Source organism: Rhyacophila brunnea, unplaced genomic scaffold (assembly GCF_057557595.1).
Source record: "Rhyacophila brunnea isolate RB1 unplaced genomic scaffold, BYU_Rbru_1.0 scaffold_12, whole genome shotgun sequence".
NCBI lineage: Eukaryota > Metazoa > Arthropoda > Insecta > Trichoptera > Rhyacophilidae > Rhyacophila > Rhyacophila brunnea.
This window is the reverse complement of record NW_028232774.1, coordinates 8,813,581-8,836,362: the sequence shown is the minus strand read 5'-3', so window position 1 is coordinate 8,836,362 and position 22,782 is coordinate 8,813,581. Positions and strand designations below refer to the sequence as shown.

The following is a 22,782-nucleotide window of genomic DNA, read 5'->3' as shown; positions in this document are numbered from 1 at the left end:
AGCTCCAGTGGCATTGAACTTTTAAAAATGTACTTGACATTTGAGATCTTCAAATTTCAATGCAACATTCTGAAAATCACCTGGGAATTCATTTTCAGAAACGTACAGTATTTAGTACCTTTTATTTAGACATTGAAAAGAGTAAAATATATTATTATTAACAGAAAAATTACACGGAAACACTCGAAATTGAACTCTCGACCTGTTGATATCTACACAATTTCATTGCAACTCTAAACTGGATCATGCTGTAGTCATTCACGTTTTTCAATAAACACCATTCTCCGCTAGACGTCATATGATCATTGAAACTTGCGATACCTACTCTAGTCTACTGACCAAGGGATGCAAATGGCTAATGCCTTCCCTCCCAGTTGTTATCACCGGAGTCATAATTATCAAGGTTAGTGTACATTAAGTATTCCAATACTTAAAACATTCCAATGCTTATCAAAGATTACAATTATTTATAATTGTTTAACGATCGATTATTTTGTTAGTTAGCTTAGTGTGCAAATTCAATAGTAACCCACTTTATTCTTTATCCATTGTGGATTCTAACTGCCAGTTTCGGTTTTCTTTCAGCCGGTTCACAAATAGGTTGTTCTTTATTTTACCAACAATTCTAAATAAACTCCTCATTAAACAAGAATAATCCCTTCACGACTCACTATAGTCAGGCCCTGATACAAAACTTCAATGGTAATGCTAAGTATTGTTCATATTTAGAATGCAATATGACAAACTGTTTATAGATAATGGTGATTGTTGCATATTGAAATATATAGAAATAATTTACATTAAATATGTAATCTAGAATCTTTATTTATTGCGAATAAAATACCGCATTACGTTCAAAGACAAACCAGCACTAATATCGTAATTCTCAATTCAGTGCTACGTCCGGTATATAGTCGGCCTTGGATATGCAATTGATAGTCGAGAATAAGAAAAACTTATCATTACTAATAAACTACTATCAATTGAATTTATATGTTTTTTTTTCATTGGCAATCAGACTGTTATATGCATTTTATATTATACGATTTAAATACTTAATACTGTATTAATTAAAGTTTTTTTTTCTGCGTGTACGGTCCCTGAAATTGTTTTATTTATTTTTACCGGTTTACAAGCGTAAAAAGGTTGGGGAACATAGGATTACATTATAATATAATATGTAGCGGAATGTTTTGCGAAATACAATAACTATCAAAAAAATACAAAAACTCAAGACACTAGCAAAGACGTCTCCAACCTTATTTTCACAAGGATCACATTTATAGCCAAAATAGAATTTTTTTTCCAATGAAATTTTCATAACTTCGACAGCTATATTTGACAAATATTAATATTAGTTCTATATTTGAACAAATCCTAGTCCATAACCTTATTGTGTAAAATTATGTAAAAACATTTTAAATATAATGAGATAGATAGTTAGATATATTATGTAATTATGTTTTTTATTAATAAAAATATATTTAAACGTCGTATGCAGAAAATATATAAGAAAAAATAATGACATTTTAATAAATTGGATCTTTCACATTGAATTTCTTCAATCAATTTTTCATAGTTAAAATATATATTATGTGAATTGTGTGGAACGTGTAAACAATTATTTAGATTCGCATCAGTGAATCGCGATCTGTATTTTAATTTTGTTATGCTTATTCTTGAAAATAATGATAAAATATAACACAAACATGTCCGTAGATGCATGCAAAGGTACACAGAGTTGGGAATCCCTAGGATAGAATATTAGGATGTTTTACAATGTGTTCTGTTCCCCTAGTCATGGTAAGTGGTTATATTTAAAAGATGTTCTGGTCGAAGTGCAACAAAATATTTTTTTATTACAGCGTGGCGAGTCTATATTATTATTATGCGTGCCATGTTTAGCATGCACGAAAATTGTATAACTATAAACATCTCTGTGGCTGCAAAATATTTTGGTTTGACCGGGATTACCTCTAATAATAAGACCCTGGCCCGGATCCCGGGTATATCTCAACCGGGGCGCGTATTTTTTCGAAATTTTTGAGACCACAAATCAGATTATTTCAAACTATTATGTAAATTAGAACAAAACGTATCACATGAAAATTTGTGAAAAGAAAGCTAAATCTGACAAAGGTTATTATATTTCAGGGAGGAAAACTGCATGGGCTGTAAAAAAAACATCCTGACATCATGGAGTTTAAATAGATTTTTCTGACCAAACTAAAGTTTTTTAAGCATACAAAATATGTTCTGTATATGGAGTGATTGTACACTCTTTTCATGTTTCGTTACATACCATATATATTTTAATAATTTTATATTTCCAGTCGTAAAAATAACTACAGACTTTTTTATTGTTATATGAAATAATCATTTTATATAAATTTTATAATATTTGAGTTATTTATATTGATAGCTCTATAAACACATTTTCAGAACTAATCTTGAAATAACTAATTTTCTCCTCAACTCTAAGTAATCGGGGTAATATTACGTAAGATTACGTTAGGGGCATTATGTTAAACAAAATTATTTACTTCATCACACAGCTGTGGCATAGTTTCATATGCCTGTTTCCTTTTATTTGTATCATTATTATTTGGAAATTTGATAAATATTTTTAAAAATTCATTAAAAAAATTTAATTCTCTTTTTTTTCTTTTTTTTTTCAATAACGGTTCAATATTAAAAGTATTTATTGAACTCTGCAAAATTGCTTTTAATTTAAAATTATTTCAGATTTCACATTATCGTCAAGACATACAAAGACAGGTCTTAATTTCTACATAATAATGGAGTTATAACTGAATAATATAAAATCACCAAGATACATGCAATTTAAATTATTATCCTCGATTAATTATTTATAACTGTTTTATTAACTATTTTATATCATACTGTAGAGTGTAGGTACTAATATTAAATTTAATACTTATATATTGTATTGTATTGAAAATTATATAGAATTAAAAAAATATATACTATTTTATATGTATATTATATATAACTATATTAAGGTAATGGTTGTCATTTTTAGTACTTTTTCCACATTTATAATAATTTAAAAATTTGTATTTATTATCCTGTATTTTATTTTGTAAATTTACCAAAAAAATATATTAATAATGTGAGGATTTATCTCAAGATAGCTATAGAATAATCAACAGTAATATGATAATATTTATAAAACAATTGAACAGCGCCAATTAAATAATCAAGCATTTTTCTATATCACAAATAAGTTCAATATTTACAACAAAAACATCGACTAACTCAAAAACCGATGGCAAAGTTGCAATATTTCTTAAAACTTTAAAAAGTATAGCAGTTTTCTTTTTATTTTATTATTTCATCTGGGAAGTTTTCTTTATGTAAAAGTTGGTAACACAGGTGTTAAAGAACGATCCTAAAATCTAAATTATCTTTGACTTATGCTAACATCGACGTGTTACCAAGAACGTTTGAAATAAGAACAATTCGATATTATGATTAATAGGCACCCCACGCATTTTTTTAGGATGAAAATCCGCTAGTGACTCATTTGACGTATTTTTCATCATTTCCATCGCACCCCCACTACGCGGCGAAGTAAAACGCGCCCCTTGCGAGATTCTCGTCCATTCGTTAGTCATTTTCAGAGCTCCGTCCGTCAGCGGAACGAATTAGAGACTTGCTACTTTCACAGGGCGCAAAGTGAGCCGAGGAAATTTTTCAGTTCGGCGCGGGAGACCGTGCGGGTCAGACGTGTATTTGACGCCGATTTTCGCAAAACTTTCACTTACGCAATACTACTTATTTCGCTCGCGACGATATACTTTCTTTGTATGAAAATGTGAAGAGTGATTGCTAATTCTACTCATTGAAATAAAATATTACTTTAATTATTTATGAGTTTTAAGTAGGTTTTAATTATTTTACTTTGATTTCAATATAATAATTTAAATAAAGTGTAAATTTCATTCTGTAAGAACAATGGTATTTTAATCCTTGTCTAGTGTTTTGTTCGTCTAAAGTTTTGCCGCAGCGGTGATTCATCTGTATCTACTTATATGTAAGTTAATAAGTTTTCTAATAAAATGTACGAATAAATTTGTACCTTATTGTCATATTTAATTCATATTATCCAATATCAGTTGGCACTGTGATAATATGCATTATCTTTCTACGTAGGTGAATTAAGCCAAAATTATTAATTTGAATGTAGGATATTAATAAAGTTTGAAATTGAGAAAGTTTTGTAAGTACATTACTATAATGACAGTTTGTTTTATTAATTTACTTTAATACTTGTTATATTTATTATTTAAAATTAAAACCAAGAACACTTTAGGTAATTTTTTTCAAATTTTAATATTCTGTTTTATGTAATATTTTTTTATAAATTGGAACATTAATTACTGATTAATATACCTATAGATATGCATTTTTTCTTCTCTGATAAACGGTTGAATGAAATTGAAAATCTCTTAACAGAAAACTTTAAAAAGTCTTCGTATAAGATAAATTACGATTTTTGCTTTTTGAGTGATTCGGCGCCTACTTTGTTTAAATTCAAAATACTTTATACAATTAACTGAAAGCTTATTGTAAGCATAACCATATGTTTATACGTCATAATAATAATAATTATTTGAATAATATGAAATGATTTAACAATATAATCCAAAATATACGATAATTAGCATGAGAAATACATAAATTAAATAAATAACTATTTTCGTATATTATAATTTAGAACATAATAATGGTTGTATGTATTCTTCACAGAGATTACATTGAAAGACTTTTCTTTCACGATTACCAGTTATTAGTCTTGCATCCATTTTATAAGGATCCTAATCTTATCAAATAGACGTGGTTCAAATTAGTTTTTGCCTTCTTACGATATGTTATATGTTTGTCGGTCGACTACGCCAGGCCCCTGACCCTGGCCATCTGTAGTGATGGGTTTGGTTTAATTTAGTTTTTCTTTAATCTCAATCAAAAAAAAATGCATAGTGAATGTAAAATGTAATGTAAATCATAAAAAACGTTAAAAAGTTTTACAGTGCATTTCATTAAGTAATTATTTTTTATACACAGTTAATTGATAATATACTATTTTTTGCCACTGATAAGTTAGGTAACCAATAAATTATATACACAAAATAAAATACCATATATTATATTCCGGTGCATATACGCACTCGGCCTTCTTAGTGTGGATGTTCTATCAAACTTTATTTTACGAGAAATAGTCGTTAGCCATTTGTCCAACCCATTCGGTTCTTGCACTGAAAAAGCGACATGCATTTTTCGACAAGCCGCGGATTGGAAACCATGGCCAGTGATTTTTATTTATAGAAATTCGGTCCCTACAATAACTAAGCCAACATAAGTGTTATACTCACTAAGCATATAAAAGTTTATTTTATACGTTTGATTTATTTATATTTGCAAGATATACCTACCTATACTTGAGTAAGGTATTAATTTATAAATACATACCGTACAGATGTATTAAGTAGAGCGTTGGAGCGAAGCAGGAGCAGTGGAGCAATGGGGTTTTACCCGGAGCACCCAACATTTGTTGTGCTCCACTACTCAGGATGATTTTTTTTTTTAAATTATCGTCCTATAATCCGATGAAAATATTATATTTGACACTTTGAAACACTGAAATTATTTGAAATACGGCTACATTGCCGAGTGATAAATAATCTCACTTTTTTTGACAGAAGAGGCAATGAAAGACAATTTTCTGACAATTTTGCAATTTTGTTTAATTAATAATGAAAAGTACGAATAATAAACCTTATTTCAAAACTACTTATTTTATAACATTTTTGCATTTTAAACATATAACACCTATTAAAACTTTTAACCCGGAGCGGAGCAGACCCTGGAATGGAGCTGGAGCAAGTATTAGGTTTTGGAGTAGAGCAACTCAAAAAAAGGTCTGCTCCAACGCTCTGGTATTTAGTATAAAATAGGAAATAGATATCCAAGTGGTTGTACTATTAAAAAAAAATAGTATCCCTAACAGTAGAATAAATCTGCAGCATAAAGACAGCGAGTGATTAAATTATAATAATTAGGTAGGTAGGTATCTAATAAAAAATGCTATTTTGGTTTAAAATGTTACTGTGAAAAACTTTTTACAAAATTCATACTTCATATAAATTTTATATACTGTAGAATCAAAGGAATGCCATAAATTGATTTCAAATTCGCGCATTGTTCCAAATACAAAATATTACCCTGGAATGTGGCAAAGTTATTTTTACAACCCGCCTTTATGAGTACTTAGTAGCTCCGCGTAATAAATTAGCATACATTTGAAATTCACGGAAAGAAACCATAACATATCGTGATTTCTCGGTTCATTGTTGTATCAGAAATAGATTTACGGTGCGTAATACCGGGGGAATACATTAAAATTTTGTATCTAGATTCGTAAAAATCGATGCTTTTAATGCTTGCCATTTTTAATATCTAAATCAAACTGTCATATTTACGATTTAAACTTTTATCACCGTTATCAACACACAGATTTTAACATAAAACGTGACAAAATTGCTGTTGGAAATCATAAAAGTATGAAATCATACAATTTTACATGTACATATTTATATGAAGTATTGGATAGGTACGAGTATAACAGTATTTTTATAATAATATGTTAATAGTTAGTTATAATACACGATCACTAGGTACCCCTGTTAATTTATAGTCAATAGCCATAATATCTAGTTTTTGAATGGTATCAACTTTACTATTAATTCCTTTCAGAGACATTGTACGTATTGATAAAAATAATGCAGCACTTTTTTCATATTATAGTAGTTTAATACTCATCAAAAGCATTTTAATGTATTGTATACGGCTTCAAATCTCTATGAAGAATATTCCTAGCCTACAATTCCTAATAATAAAGTCCAAATTATTGAAAATTACGTGTAATTGATTGTTCTCGATTTTCATCTACACGTTGATTCACAACCTCGATATTTTCAGCAGTACCTCTACGTTTCTGATCAGTTGTATTATTAAAATTACACACATTAGCCATTTGACTCAAATTTTCTAATTAAATTACAAATAGTGAGTGAAATAGCGTGTGTCGATTATTTGGATAATAAATTTTACATAATAAAAATCCAAATCGTTCAACGTTAGATTCATTATTGTTGTGATACAATTTAATAATTTTTGTATACACTCTGTGTATCTTTCCATTATGATTGAATGATTATTTGTTATGTTTTTTTTCGTAACTGTATTCACTACTGTTAACAAAAAAAATAGAAGCTCAATAGAACTTGAAATTTTGTAAAAAAGTAGCACAAAAAATAACTTTTAAACAAATTTTGTTTTTTTTTTATATGATCAATACATATCTAGCATTAACATTTGAAAATATTTTCGGGCATGTGGCACCGCGGCTGTTCTTGACAAAGCGCATTCTGGAGGTCCACTTTTTTGAGCTCTGCTATTATTATATTACGAATAACATAAAAAGGGTAAACTCCAATTATTGATGCTGGTTTATCAGCATAAGCCACAGGAAATAATCCAGAGGTGTTAAATTAGAAAAACCTTGGAGGCCAATTGACAGAACATTTTTTTATTTCAATGAGTCTATAGTTACGGTCGCCGTAAGGCATGTTGCGCCATATTATTGAAAATACATCTCATTCACATCAAATTCATGCATTTTAAAAAATATATTGACCATAATGCAAGCTCCAGAATAATTTTTGATGAAATAATAGCTGATGATTCCATCAGCGTATAAACCGCAATAAACTGTGCATTTTTGTAGGTGTCATAAGGCTGAAGGATCTCTTCTTAAATTTTTCTCATTCCAGACGTGGCAATTTTGCTTCTTAACAAACCTATTAAGCCTAAAATGATTCTCATCGCTGGATGCAATTTTACGGTAAAACAACATGCATACGTTTCGCGAATCGAAGATGAATTTTCAAAGTAAATTTTGATGATTTGGTAAAATTGTTCATGTATGATTCTATGCACGATGATTATCCAGACTATACTGATCACAAATAATGTCAATTAGCGCACTATCACAGCTCGGTTTGATAGTTAACTATTTCGTTCTACGAGTATCTAAGCAAAAAAAACACCCGATATAAATACTTATCTAATTATCTATTAGGTAAGGGTTTTTACAAATAGTTCAATAATACATAATTTGTTTGTTTTATATTTTATACTCTATCGTTTACTTAGTAGCTAGATAAGAAGGTTTTTAATTACTTTATTGTATTAATTTATTACACAGGCGACGAATTAACTGTATTCATTGTCAGTGTGTTATTTACTATTGATAATTATGCACAGTGCCTAAAGATACCGAAAACCGACACCTGGGTCGCAAAAATCGACTCTTATAGTAGGTACAATACTTAAATTTACTAGAATTTAAAATTTAAATATTCGATACGACATAACGGCATTTGACATCATAGAATGGTAAGGTTATCCAGAACTGTTCTAGAATAGATTCAATTTAAGACGTATATTACACAAAATTTATACTAAGTATTGTGTATTTTTTTGATAAATTATACTATCTGACGTTATATTCAACACTATCCTCCACTGTTTTACATTTGTCTTATGGGAGAGGTCCTACTGCGTGATAGAGTGATGCGTGCTTTGGCCTATTTATCACGAATGTCTTAGCAGTAATTCTTTAAAACGTGATAATATAATACTTACAAATTATTATTGCGTTTTTGCCTAATGAACAAGGGTGTGTAATATGAATAGACGCTCACTAAATTTATTTGTTCCACGCTTTACCTTTTTGAACAGTTAGAACAGAACAAATTTAGAATTCTGCATATAGCAATCATACCACTCAGAATTATTATAAGGGTGACACACTTTAATATTTGTTGATTAATTTTGTTGTCAAAACAAAACAACGTAGCGGAAACAATGCCAGCATTTCCTCAATAATAACTAGATCAATATGGTCTATTATTTGTTTAGTTGCGACAATGTCTATTGTAATGTATGAAATTTGTATAAAAAGCAAGGACAATACATAAATCCTCACACTCATATCGAGTCCGTTACTCGGCGCACTTATCATCAGTCTCTCAGTTATATTAACATCTCGGTACTTTTCCAGTTAGTTCAATAATATAGTCAATCATATCAGTACTCTTATTCGTACCCGCGATTATAACATCACTCTATCATTTTTATTATTGTTTTTATTTATTCTTTTAACGACAAATAAATTCTCTCATGAAACCTACAAGCAACCACGACTTTACCTCCAATCATGATCTCCAAAGAACGAGGTCAACCCGATGTTTCACACAAAATTTTTACCTTCAATACTTTTCAAGGAACCCTACCAGCGAATCAACCATGTTTTGTTGTCGAAACAAATAAGAATTGGACAAAGTTGCGGACCTTGCTGATGCAATGGCTGAATCATCAGCCAAATATTTACCAAGTATTTACCTGCAAACTTATTATTATAATGTTAATAATATATTATCAGAGAATTGATATTTTTCAACATACACATAAATCTATTTCTTAATTTTCTTTATTTTTATAGGGATAAATAACTCAATCGGTACAACAATATGTTACAGTAGTTACGTTTTATGTTACAATACTTATGATACTGTTCTAAGTTCCAAATCTCGGTAAAATGAGATATTGTGCAGAGCGATACAGAGACTGAGATACCAACAGACCGGGACCTTATATTCGATTGACATATCCAATAAATTATGATCCGGTATTTATTTACGTACTCTATATATTCAGCATTGAATAAAACATAATAATATATTAATTAATAAAACAAAATAAACTTGACATAAGATTGTATTTTAGGCAATTGGGCCATGTTGGAAATAGTAGTTATACTGCTAAATATCATAGTATTCTGTAGATATCTGCTACGCTGGTTGCCTTTGGGTATTTGTTAATGGTGTTTCACTAAATTTGAGTATTTATTTATTGTAGAACATATTTTAATTAAGTAAGACTATTTAATTTAATCAATTATTTAAGCCGTAGAGAATATTATACAGTTAATTTTAACAATATGCATAATTCATACAAGATAAAAAGAACTTTTTATATACCACTTTTTTAAATTTTCTGTTGAATCATATAAACTTGACAATTGTATGTGATAATTATTAAGGACAAATAAGACAATTGTCAACAAATCATTTTTTTTACTATTTTGCAACAAACAAACAAATATAGAATACTGAAATGTCATTTTGATTTCCATAGTAACGCACGTATATATTAATAATTTAGTTGCTAGGACCACTCCCTTAGCAATCAATAATAGTGGATTGGATTACGGATTTTTTCCGAAAAAACTTTTCATACAAAACGGAATTAACTGAAAATGAATTCAATTCTACTTAAAGATGGCTAAAAGTATTAAAATAATGCATTGGCATCGTGTTCTGATATATTCTAAAAGTTTCAAATATCTAGATAGTCAGAAAGTTAGTAAAAGATCGATTGCAAGATTTGTAATGGATAAACAACCACCGGACAAACAAGAATACGAGCTAAGAAAAACGTGGTAAAAAATAGTGTCGAGTATCCTTTTACACAGCCAAATGATATGTCTTGATCACCTGAATAAAGGTAAACATTGTATAATACGATACTTGAAATATTTTATTTGAAATTTCAGCAGTTTAAACCAATCACTTTGTTTATTTATTCATTTTAGTATACTTATTATTAATATTCTCTTGGTTACTGTATGATGTGTCTGTATAATCATATGACTCTAGTAAAAATAATTACAAGACAAAAAGAACTTTTTATATACAACGTTTTTAAATTTTCTGTTGAATCAATAAACTTGACTTGACTAGCTTAAACGATCAAAAAAATTGTACTTGATAGAAATAATACTGAAGTGTCATTTTGACATGTCGTATTTATTTCCATAGTAACGCACGTTTATATTAATATTTTAGTTGCTAGGACCCCAGACCCCTAGCAACCAATAATGGTGTCGAAATAACTTTTCATACAAAACAGAATTAACTGAAAATTAATTCAATTCTACTTAATGATGGTTAAACGTATTAAAAAATGCATTGGCATCGTGTTCTGATATATTCTAAAAGTTTCAAATGTCTAGCTAGTCGAGAAGTTAGTTAAAAATCGATTGCAAGATTTGTACCGGACAAAGAACCACCGGACAAATAAAAATACGAGCTAAGAAAAACGTTGTAAACTATAGTAGAAAACATAATCACAACAATAAAATAATAGAATTAGTCAAGGAGCCAGTAAGATATCTACACAACAGCTTCCAGGTTGGTTTTCTGTATGGCTTATAACTTTAAGTCTTTTTGAAAACGCATAATATGCTGCATGACCCCACAATCTACTTCATAATATAAATTTCACCATACTCACAGGGAGGAGAGCTTATTCTAGTCTGATTTTATTTTAATAAATATTTCTGTATTGACGTCTTCACACTGCTACTATGTAAACGAATGTATTAATTCAATACTAACACGCCAAAAGTTGTCATCTCAAGGATCAAATTTTGTGCAATACCAAATAAGCCGAAATAGTCAAATATGAGAAGTATGAGATATGAGCGGTCTTGATTGCGAGACAACCGTTTTAAAAGCAATGTATTTTTTTTTTTTATTAGATAATGATTATAAATTTATTTTTGATCCTTAAAATGTTAAGAACAGCGTGAGTCATCTGATCTAACTTGCTGTTGATTGGCTGGATGGACACGCGCTGTTCTATTTTACCACGTTTTTATTAGCTCGTATTCTTATTTGTCCAGCATAATTTTTTTTATTTGTCCAAGATTTGTATTGGACGAATGAAGATTTTTAACTAACTTCCCGACTAGCTAGACTTTTGAAACTTTTAGAATATATCAGAACACGGCGACAATGCATTATTTTAATACTTTTAATCATCTTTAAGTATAATTGAATTCATTTTCAGTTAATTCTATTTTGTATGAAAAGTTATTTCGGAAGAAATCCGTAATTTATTCTTTTAATACCATCTTTAAGCAGAATTGAATTAATTTTCAGTTAATTCTGTTTTGTATGAAAAGTTATTTCGGAAGAAATCCGTAATTCATTCTTTTAATACCATCTTTAAGCAGAATTGAATTAATTTTCAGTTAATTCTGTTTTGTATGAAAAGTTATTTCGACGCCATTATTGGTTGCTAGGGGTCTGGGCTTTTAGCAACTAAATTAATAATATATACATGCGTTACTATGGAAATCAATATGAAATGTCAAAATGACATTTCAGTATTCTATATTTATTCATTATTTCTATCAAGTACAAAATAAAGTATTTATTAATACAAAGAATCATCAAGTTCATCTGATTCAACAGAAAATTTAAAAACGTGGTATATAAAAAGTTCTTTTTATCTTTTAATTATTTATATTTGTACCTGCACTCAAAAAAAAAGATTTGACTTGCACGGTAGTATTAATTGTCACTACCCATTTTATCTTGTACATCACACGAGATTCATAATGTAATAACTCTCATCATCGAGGGCATCCGTTGCTTGTTCTCCCAAGGTGCAGAACTTACCTGCCATTAGTGATGCCAATTGGGAGGGCAATAACCATATTTAATGAAATCGCTTCGGATATTGATATATACCACTTACGCGAGAGTGAATTTAGGTGGACGTTGTTTTATAAGTTTTTAAGATAGGGTCTATCGATAGTTCACTCTGTGTGCTTCCATCTACTTTTATTTTTGTTGCTTTATTTTATTTCTTTTCTTATTTTGTTTCTTATTTTATTACTTATTGTATTATTAAGTCACATCTCTCTGTATTTTTATTTTAAAAATTGTTAACACTTATTTTATGTCATGTCGTGAACGCTTTGAATTTGTTATGTTTATTATATGTTAAATAAATAAATTTGATTTGATTTCACTTGATCATTCGCCAGTTCGCACAGTTTTTTTCTGCAAACATCCGTATTTTTTCATGACCCAAAGTAACAGACAGCAGACGATGTCATTCTACACCAACAAAGTGATAACACCTATTCAATTATTTCCGTAGTGATAGTACCTACTGTCCGACCAGAGGATCTAGGGAATAACCAGAAGTCGCTGGAGTCGAAGTGCGATTAACTAAATAGGAGGAGCTTGTTAGTTCACAGTTTTAACACGTGGACAACTCGTCGATAACTGGAAGTCATTGCAGTGAAAGAGCGGTCAAAAGTAGGAGGAGCTTATTAGTTCACAGTTTTAATACGTTGACAATTAAATCTTGGTCGACAGTACTAGCAATCTGAACGTTTTTCACACAAAAACTTATAAAATTAATACATTATTCAAAAAAAAATACCCCATTCAATTTAATTTTAGCGTAACTTTTCCACAATCTCATTAACTCATTATTTAAAGCCAGCGTTACCTACCGCCGCAATAAGAGATAACGGAATAAATAACGCGCGTTAAAATTCAACCCACATCGCAACTGTCTTAGCCCCGGAGAAACTTTTCATGGCATACAACCTCTTTCGGTGGGGTTCAAATCAACCGAGCGACCCTAATATCCCACTGACTAAGCGCTTCAACCCTACATCATGACGGGAGTTATATGAAACTATACGCGGAATGTTCTTCAACTATAATTTCATTGCCTGAATCTATGCTATTTTCACTACATTATTATCAGATGTTACGATAATGATATTACATTATTATCATTATGAAACTATTACTTAGCTATTTATCATAAACCTAGATTAAATACCTCAAAATATAGAGCAGTATTTTGTCAAAAAAGCATCATACGATGTATAAAATATATGAGATTTTTCCTATTTACTCCAGATGGGAAATATTGTATCTTAAATTAAAACAACTTTGTAAATAGCTGTTAGTTTATTTTACAATATCCTGGTTAGAGAGAAGTAATATATACAGGAAGAAGCATCACAAAAATCTTCATTAAAAATATAAAAAAATAGTTATCTAATTAAAAGGAATATTCAATGAACTACTTGCTAAGTAAATAAGGAACTATTTACTTAATAGTAAAGTAAATTTACAGACAATTTTTAATTGGTTAGGCGGTAAATTATTTTTAATTTTAATTATATATTGGAAACAAAATATATTATATTATATAAACACGAAATTATTTATTTTCAAAAAATTGTTATAATAATTGAATTTACTTTGTATTTGAGACAGAGCTTTTATTGAAGCCATTAACCACCGAAATCGATCAAGCGGTTTTCACAAAATTCAAAAAATATTACTTACATAATATATGGACTTGAAATTAGGTATTTTTCGAAATGAATTAATATATTTTAAAATCGTAAGTATACTCTTATTCAACTTGAAGAATATAAATTGGACTATGTTATGCATAAACCGTATTTCATAATAGTATGTTATGAAAAGAAATGACATTATACGTATTACCTTACTTTTGTGAAATGGTTCTTACTTTTGTATATAATATACAAATTAAAGACTACAATAATTAATTGTCTAGTAAATTACTATTGATGTAAAGAGACACAGTAAACTTGTGGAAAATTCTTAAGCATTGTTCATTGCTTCTGTAAAAAAATATAATAGCCAATTTCTATCAGTCGACAAGGCAATACCTAGATTTTATTTATGGATATTATTTATATTTTTTTTAGTAACGAAAGCTGCATTACTAAATTAAAGAATGAACGAAAATAACAATTCAATGATGTAACCCATTTCATTGAATGTATTCACTATACTAAATTGTTATATTATAAAATTCTCCAATCGCTCTTATTAATCATTATTTTGTTATGAAAAAAAGTACAAAAATCATTGTTTTGTAATGTCAGTGAGTAAGTGAGTATTTTTTTTTAAATGTTATGAATTTATTAGTGTAGTTAATTGTTTGAATATATATTATATGGATGCCAACCTAGTATTTAATAAATTTTAAAAGCGATTTATTTTTCTTTTTACGTTGAAAGCCATATAAAGTTTATAATTTATATGAAAGACGTACTTTTAATTCAATAGGTCAATGACTTGTGTTATTTGAAATATTTTTATATAACCAAACGATATAATAAAGCATTTTATTACAATGCTTTAAGAAATATTTTAAATTAAAATTTTATTTGAACACCATAAATATCGTAGAATTAACAAAACCCTTTTGCATAATCATTATTATTGAGTTCTGAGATTTAAACATCAATATAATAAATAATTTTATTGTGAATTTTTTATTTACAGGTACGATTTTTGCCGGTGAACTGTTAAACGTAGACTTTTTTATATAAAATGACGTGCGGGGGCTCAAATGACCCGTGCTGCCTCGACTGGCGAGAGTCCTTTTTCATCCTTTTTACCTTACTTGAAGCGGTGGGGTTAAATTTACCGGAAACACTCTCGATGCACTGGGGTTAACCCGGGAAGGTTAAATACTTCTAAGGGGGTGGCTTTTGACGTGTTAATTTGAAGAAAACGTTTTTGAAATCAAATGTCAGCATTTAGTAAGGTCGTGATTATCTGATAAATGCGACTAAATTTGCCACGCCAAATTTATGATTATATTAATATTTTTACATGCAAAAGATTTTAAATAACATTATTTTACATATTTATTAATTGTTTGACATTGCAATTTTTGACCATAATGCTCAAGCTTGTGATCCTCTGATACAGTGATTATTATTATGCTAATTAAAATTTAAAAAAATATTTTAAACGAAATATAAAAAAAAGTTGGGATGTTAGACTAAAGACCTGCCACATTCTTGTACTCAAAACTGCAGAATTTAAAAAATACAGAAATAACCTATTATAATTTTAACCTTCCCTTTACGATGCTAATAAATTCCGTCCGTTTCGGTAATGTCATTTTGAGTTACCGTACGAGGTACTAATTAAAATTAAACAAAAATAATAAGCAATATATTTTTAAAACGTTAGTATGTTAGACTAAAGACGTGCCACATTCTTCTACTCATAACTGCAGAAATAAAAAAATACAGAAATAACATATTATAATTTTAACTTTCCCTTTACGATTATAATAAATTCTGTCCATTTTGTTGATGTCATCTTCGGTTACCGTACAAGATTGACTAGTATTTCTATACATTCTTACATCCTGCAAGTTAAAGTACTATCTCGATCGCACTGCTTACATTAATATCTCTTTCTCACATATAGTTTTAGATATATCTATTTTATTCTTAATAGAATACGACGCTCTGTTTGCAATGTGCATTTATTTTATAATTTATGAAAAGAAAATTAAATCTAACGAATAGCTATTAATAATCACACATATTTACTGGTTAATTGAAAAATATAACATTTTAATCACATGTAATATTATTAATGATTCCAGAAATAGCTGAAAACTGAAGATGGCTTTGTAATCTAAGGTGACATTATAGTAACGTGTTAAATTATTGTACTATAACTTACATTTCATTTAATATATAATATTTTGTTACATATGTAAAAGTGATATTATATAAATCATGTTATTTTTTGAATGAAAATAATATGACACCATACCATTTTATTCATATCATTTGCACCTTTGACCTTAAGATATATTAATAACTTAATATTATTATATATCATTAGCAACATCTTAGTATTACTATCATGTTAATTTGGTAAGAGTATAATTAAAAACAAATATTTTGCTTACTCATTATAAATTGATTATACAGGTTAACTTTATTCTTTGTATTCTTTCTCTTTCTTTCCTTGACTGTTTTGACAGGTTTCAAGGGTTATTCTCAAGAGAATTTTAAGATATGTTTAATCAATCTGTTCTACCAACGTTCATGTATGAGTGTGGAATATGAACATTCAATGTCAACGAAATCCAAAAATTACTAGTAGTGCAAAGGTGCACGTTGGGCATAACGCAGGAAGATCACAAAAGAAACCAATGGATAAGGAATCACACAAGAGTACGCGATGTGATAGAGGTCACTAAGCAATCGAAATGGCAATGAGTTGGACAACCGGCACGGAGCACTAAACGCCGATTGAGACGCTCTAAAATACTTTGGATATCAAAACTGAGACTGGAGAAAGGACTGAAAAGAACGGCAGGATCGACCCCGGCTGATGCTGGTGATGAGTCATGATTATAACCTTTTTATAGATGGCGTCAAATCATAATATTATCAATTATGAATTGTATGCATTTTTATCATTGATCAGTCATCGTTCAAACAAAACTTTCTTAAAACGTTTATAGGAACAATAAAATAATGTTATAAATGATTTTTTTTTAAATAAAAAAAACTTCTTTTATTTTATTTTGTCCCGGTTTGAAAATAAAAATATGGTTAGCTTTACTATAAAGGTATTTAATCGAAACCATTACATAAAACAATAAAGAATTTTCTCATTAAAAAAGCTTTTCAGTGATACATTTACGACTTGTTAGGGATTTCGTAAAAAATATTCCACACACTTCGGCCCAATTAATCTACAATTAGGAGAAATGACCTGTCCCAAGAATTAATTAGTCAAAATTAATATCAGTCAGAGTTAATTAAGTCTCCCTGCCGGCAGCCTACTGTCACAGCGCCGAGGCGCATATTTATTTCGCTTTTATACTGGAATGTAATATTTTACGAATTAAAATAGACATAAATTAATGCCAGCGTTGTAGCAGTTTTAAATCATAACGTTGTTTATTAGTGCCACTTTTTACATGCAAACCTTCTCTCGGGATTTCAATGTGGAGTATTTTTTTATCAAAATATTTTGGACGCATCAATGCTATAAATTATTCTCGAAATACTTGCATGCTTGCTCAATAGCAATGTACTGTAATTTAACTGATTTAATCAGTGACGTCCCTAAGCAAAGTGCTACCCTTAAGCAGACTTAAAATTTGATTCTCTTATATGTTTAATTTCAAATTGTCTGAAAATTCGTTTAGTACCTACCCTCTTAAACACCGGCTAGATGCTCATGCTTTACCACAAGCTTACCTGCGCAAACCGGTATGTATCGGGAAGCCCGTGTGTATGGGCGGGAAAACTGTACCTCGCGCAAATCGAAAAGCGCTGTAAAAGTATTCCTTATTTTTTGCACAAACTAAACCGCGCAGGCAAGTCGCTGCCGTCTAACCGGCGCATTATCTAATTATCATTTATTACAAAAACACACAAAATCTCTTAAAATTGACATACACGCCATTTACTGAGAATTCGAGCACAAAACCTACTTTTAAACAGTGGTGATTTTAGGTATATGTAAATCTGTAGCGCTGACAGGTTTGAAGGCACCCTTGTGAAAATTGTGCAATAAACCGCCATTATAATAATATGCATTACAATGTGGTACTGTGATAGCAAACGGCTATAACTGCTGTTTACACAATTTTACAGGAGAGCAAAAACAAAGTTTTGAAATCAGTCACAGAGAAATTAGTTTGTAAGATATTATGTAGTATTTCATTTCTTCTTTAAAAAAAATGAAGTTTTGTTGTTATCTTGCATTTTAATAAAATATGTCTTATTGGCATGCTTATCAACTTTTTTCACATTTGGTCAGATGCAAATATCTATTAACATTACTTTGTGATCAATAAAGTTGTAGCTCTAATATTTTGCGACATCAAAGAATGTACAATTCAGACGTATGAAAAAAAATAAAAAAAACTGCAGTTATTACCGTCTGCCACCACAGTACCGATTGATTATTACAAAAACAATAATAGTTATGTTGTCACCATTTTTATGTTTCGATTATCAGCTTTAAACTAAGATAGCAATACTTTCTAATGAAGCGAATGCATCGTCTGCTTCATGGAAAACCACTATTTCTCTCATTACAAGTTGTAATATTTGTATACATTTCTTCATTCATCGCTCTTTATAATGTGCCCTTCTTATGCAACACATGCCTTACCTACCCCCGTGGGAATCAAATAATATTATCACTCAAAAATTATTCCTAATAACACTGAATTAAATTATATAGTTTATTTACTAATAGGTATAATATAATTTTAATTTATTTTAATTTATATTACAAAATGATCTTATAACCAATGATAGACATAATCAATACTGTGATTTTTTTTGTTGTGTCAATCCTTTGTCAAACATCATTTTTTATGAATAAAATACATTAACTTCAGCGCTATATGCCTAAGTACCTTTCAATTTTGTTCAAAGCATTTCCAACTAGAGGCATTCTGACTTAAAACTATCTCCAAAACTGAAAAGCAGAAATTAAAGCCTGGCAGCCATTAGAGGAAAATCCGCACCGTGCTAAGCACTATAATATTGTCTAACACATCATTAGGTCACTTTCAGAAGGTTTTGAGTGAAATTTCTGATGGAAACTCTATAAAAATATAAAATAATTATACTTTACGATATATTATAATAATATGCTATTATAAAACTAGAGTAAGCAGTATAATATATAAATAGTATCAATATACCTATACATAGCTACCACTAGACAGGCTACTTAGGTTTCCACCGCCATCCGCCATATATATACAGCCGTAAATATGCACGGCCGCCTTTCATGACGCTATAAACGTGTCTGTTATATTAAAAGAAAAGTATCAATACAAAATTATGTGGACCCACAAGGGATTTATTTAATAAAAAATACAAAATCTATACTTAATTCATTTTCCAAGGTACATAATATCGACTGTGTTTAGGAAAAAGGGCGTAACCCTCGATTTTTCTAAAAGTGCTTTTAATTAATATATACAACTAAATAAATTAATAATATATACAACTAAATACACTTTCTGTAAAAAGAAAGTAAGCCGCAAATGCCAATTTATTATTTTAATTCAGGTTTTAATTGGGCTTTAATTAAGTTTTAATTTAAGGAAAAAAGCATTTACCCTAAATTTTAATAATTTTTCTGTAATAATTATTAGTAGATCGAAAATATATTACACCAAATCATCAATCATCATGCACCCAATGTCTGTGATTATTTTTTTTTTTATTAATATTGAACCAAAATCATTCAAAAAATGTTTTTTGCCTCTCCTGTGAAATTTGTTCTGTGTGGGTTACGCCCTTTTTCCTAAACACGGTTGATATATAATTTACACAACATTATAATATGAATAACATAATTTTGAAAACCTCAGAAACATACATATTATACAGTATACACTCAAACTCACGTCTTTCACTTTTCGGGTGAGTGTTTTGATCTCTAAGCTATCGATTTGTCCATGATTCGTGAAAATTATTTCTTATAATATTTACGTATAAACGTAGGTACTTTAAATTTCGCCAATATGTAGGTAATCTGCTTTGTGAACAATTAAGGTAAATTACATTAGGTACTAGCTTCAATATAACAGACGTCTGGGCACTAGCCAAATCTTTTAATATTGACGTTCTTGTACTTACGAATAATGAAATTATTGTTTATTTTTTTATTCAATATTGAAGATATTTTTCCTAATACGAATGTTTCTGAGGTTTTTCAAAATTACGTTATTTCTATAATAAAGAATCAACATTTTTAAAACCTTATAAATATTGAATAAAAAAATCACCGTTACAGTAAAGTTAAAACTAAGGTTGACTTAGTGGGTTCCGTTAAATATATTGAAATTTTCAACGTCATCAAAACAACATATGATTTTCAAAAACCTTTTCGAACTAATCCAGTGACAAAGCAAGGTTGCGCTGTAGTTGTATGGCCCGTGAACACGCCATCCTCGCACCCAATGGAGTAAATGTAAAAGACTCTTCATGACAGGTGTGGCCAGCACATGGCCTTAAACTTATGCATGCCTTCAGTCGTATTTTGAATATGTTATTTGTGTTAATGAGACCTTCAGTATATTACTGAATTTGTTACTCAGCTGTTTGTTAATGTATGATAATAAATAATATGGTTTTGGTATTACAAAATATTATAGGTACTGTTTTAAATTATAAAATATATTCAAAAAGGGAAAGTGGGCTGTATAGAATGGAGGTATACTTGACATCACAAGGAACGAGGTGCAAAAAGTAAAAATTAACGGTTTCATGATGGACTGATATTTATCTTGAATATAATATTGGTTACGCAAAATATGTTTAGTATTAAAAGTGTCGCATCTAGTCTTAGTTACTAAGTCTGTGGTCACAATACTAAAGTTCGATATAAATAAAAATGATTCCATGTTATACACATTTACATTTTATATAGAAATCGATATTTTTTAAATTAAAAACAATATAGGTATGTATAGGTACGTTAAACATGTAAATTATTTATTAATCTTTATAATGTAAAAATCATATTTTCAATGAAGGTATAAATTTGTTTCTTTAATAATAATTATAAGATTATTTTTAAATAAAAAATCTTTTAAATGTTTTCAGGTGCATAATATTAATTCTTTAAAATAAAAATTACCAGTGTGTTACAAATTTTATTATTATATTTGAGTTTTCTAATTCAGCCACAGAGGCAACATGCCCACTTTCAATTGATTTGTTTTATACTTGACCGTTAACATTCTGTTCTATACTGATGAATGTCTGAATCGCACTACCTGTCATCTATTTATTTCATTCGATAGTGTGGCGCCCAATTGTCTTGGCTTCCAGTTGTCCCATTCCCACCTGCCTGACCTATCTGAAGTCTCACTACAGTACCTACACCCACCATGACAATATTATATAACACAATTTGCTTTATTATTCTTACGAAGCTTTCTTCATATCGGTACCTTCTTTTATCAATGATTGGTTACTAACTCGCAGAACACCCCTCTAAGCAACATGCCGTTCCTTTCATTAAATTATACCATACAACTTCAACAAACATAATCTCTATCTTGACTGGTATTCTCTCGGTTGATATTATGCACGTACACGTTTGCATCCACAGTGCTACTCAAAAACAAATAACTGATCATGAAAAGCATACCATCCATTTATGAATGAAGCTGACGGAAGAGGTGGAATACTTTCATCAGGGGGAAACCACACAATTAAAAAATCTGATATTATGTGACAAATCAATTTGTCTCTGGTCATGGTAACTACACTTACAAATCTTTTACTAGATTAGAAAAACAAACCTACATATTAATATGTGTGACTGTCAATTGCAAAATTCTAACCACATTTGAAAATAACTTGAAACGTGTACAGAAAGAATTACTCTACAATACTCACAAAACTCAGTTAAAGTTTTTTTCTATTTTTAATGTGTTTTTATGTATATATTATAGACCTATTGTTGATGCAAGTTAATCATGGCATAACGCATACTGATGTATCTTATCGCAAAATTGTATAGCGGAAAAATAGACCTATGCAGAAATCAGTCACACAATGCCATTTCTTTGCGAAGACCATATTTTTATAAATATATATATTTTCTACTTATGATATTATAAATTTATGGATTTACTGCTGACAGTACGTATTATCACGGCCATAACAAGAAAATGCAAGTGTAAATACGTGTTACGTGTAAGTTGCAAGATTGCATGCATGTATCAAAAAAGTTCAGAAGCTTCTAAATTTTCACGCAATAATTGCTACTTACGCATGCGCAGCAGAATTATAGTGGCAAACATGCCGGAAGAAATACGAAGTACGTCGCACAGAATATTTCGACGTTTACCAATTATCTATTGTCCTAACCTGTCCAAACATGTCTGAAACTGTCAAATAACACCATATAAAGACAACGTCTCGCTGAAAGCCGGTTCAAATTAGTCGAGTAGCGAGTAATGTAATAA

The 22,782-nt window shown here is 29.5% G+C and overlaps 1 protein-coding gene across 1 annotated transcript in view; it reads left to right on the top strand.

Moving 5' to 3' along the window:
* The first annotated feature begins 3,719 nt into the window (after positions 1-3,719).
* CARPA (Carbonic anhydrase-related protein A) overlaps positions 3,720-22,782 on the top strand; it is a 180,490-nt gene continuing 161,427 nt past the window's right edge. Inside the window, exon 1 of the mRNA XM_085940132.1 lies at positions 3,720-4,057. The gene's annotated coding sequence lies outside the window, so the exon portion shown is untranslated. The remainder of the gene's footprint in view (positions 4,058-22,782) is intronic.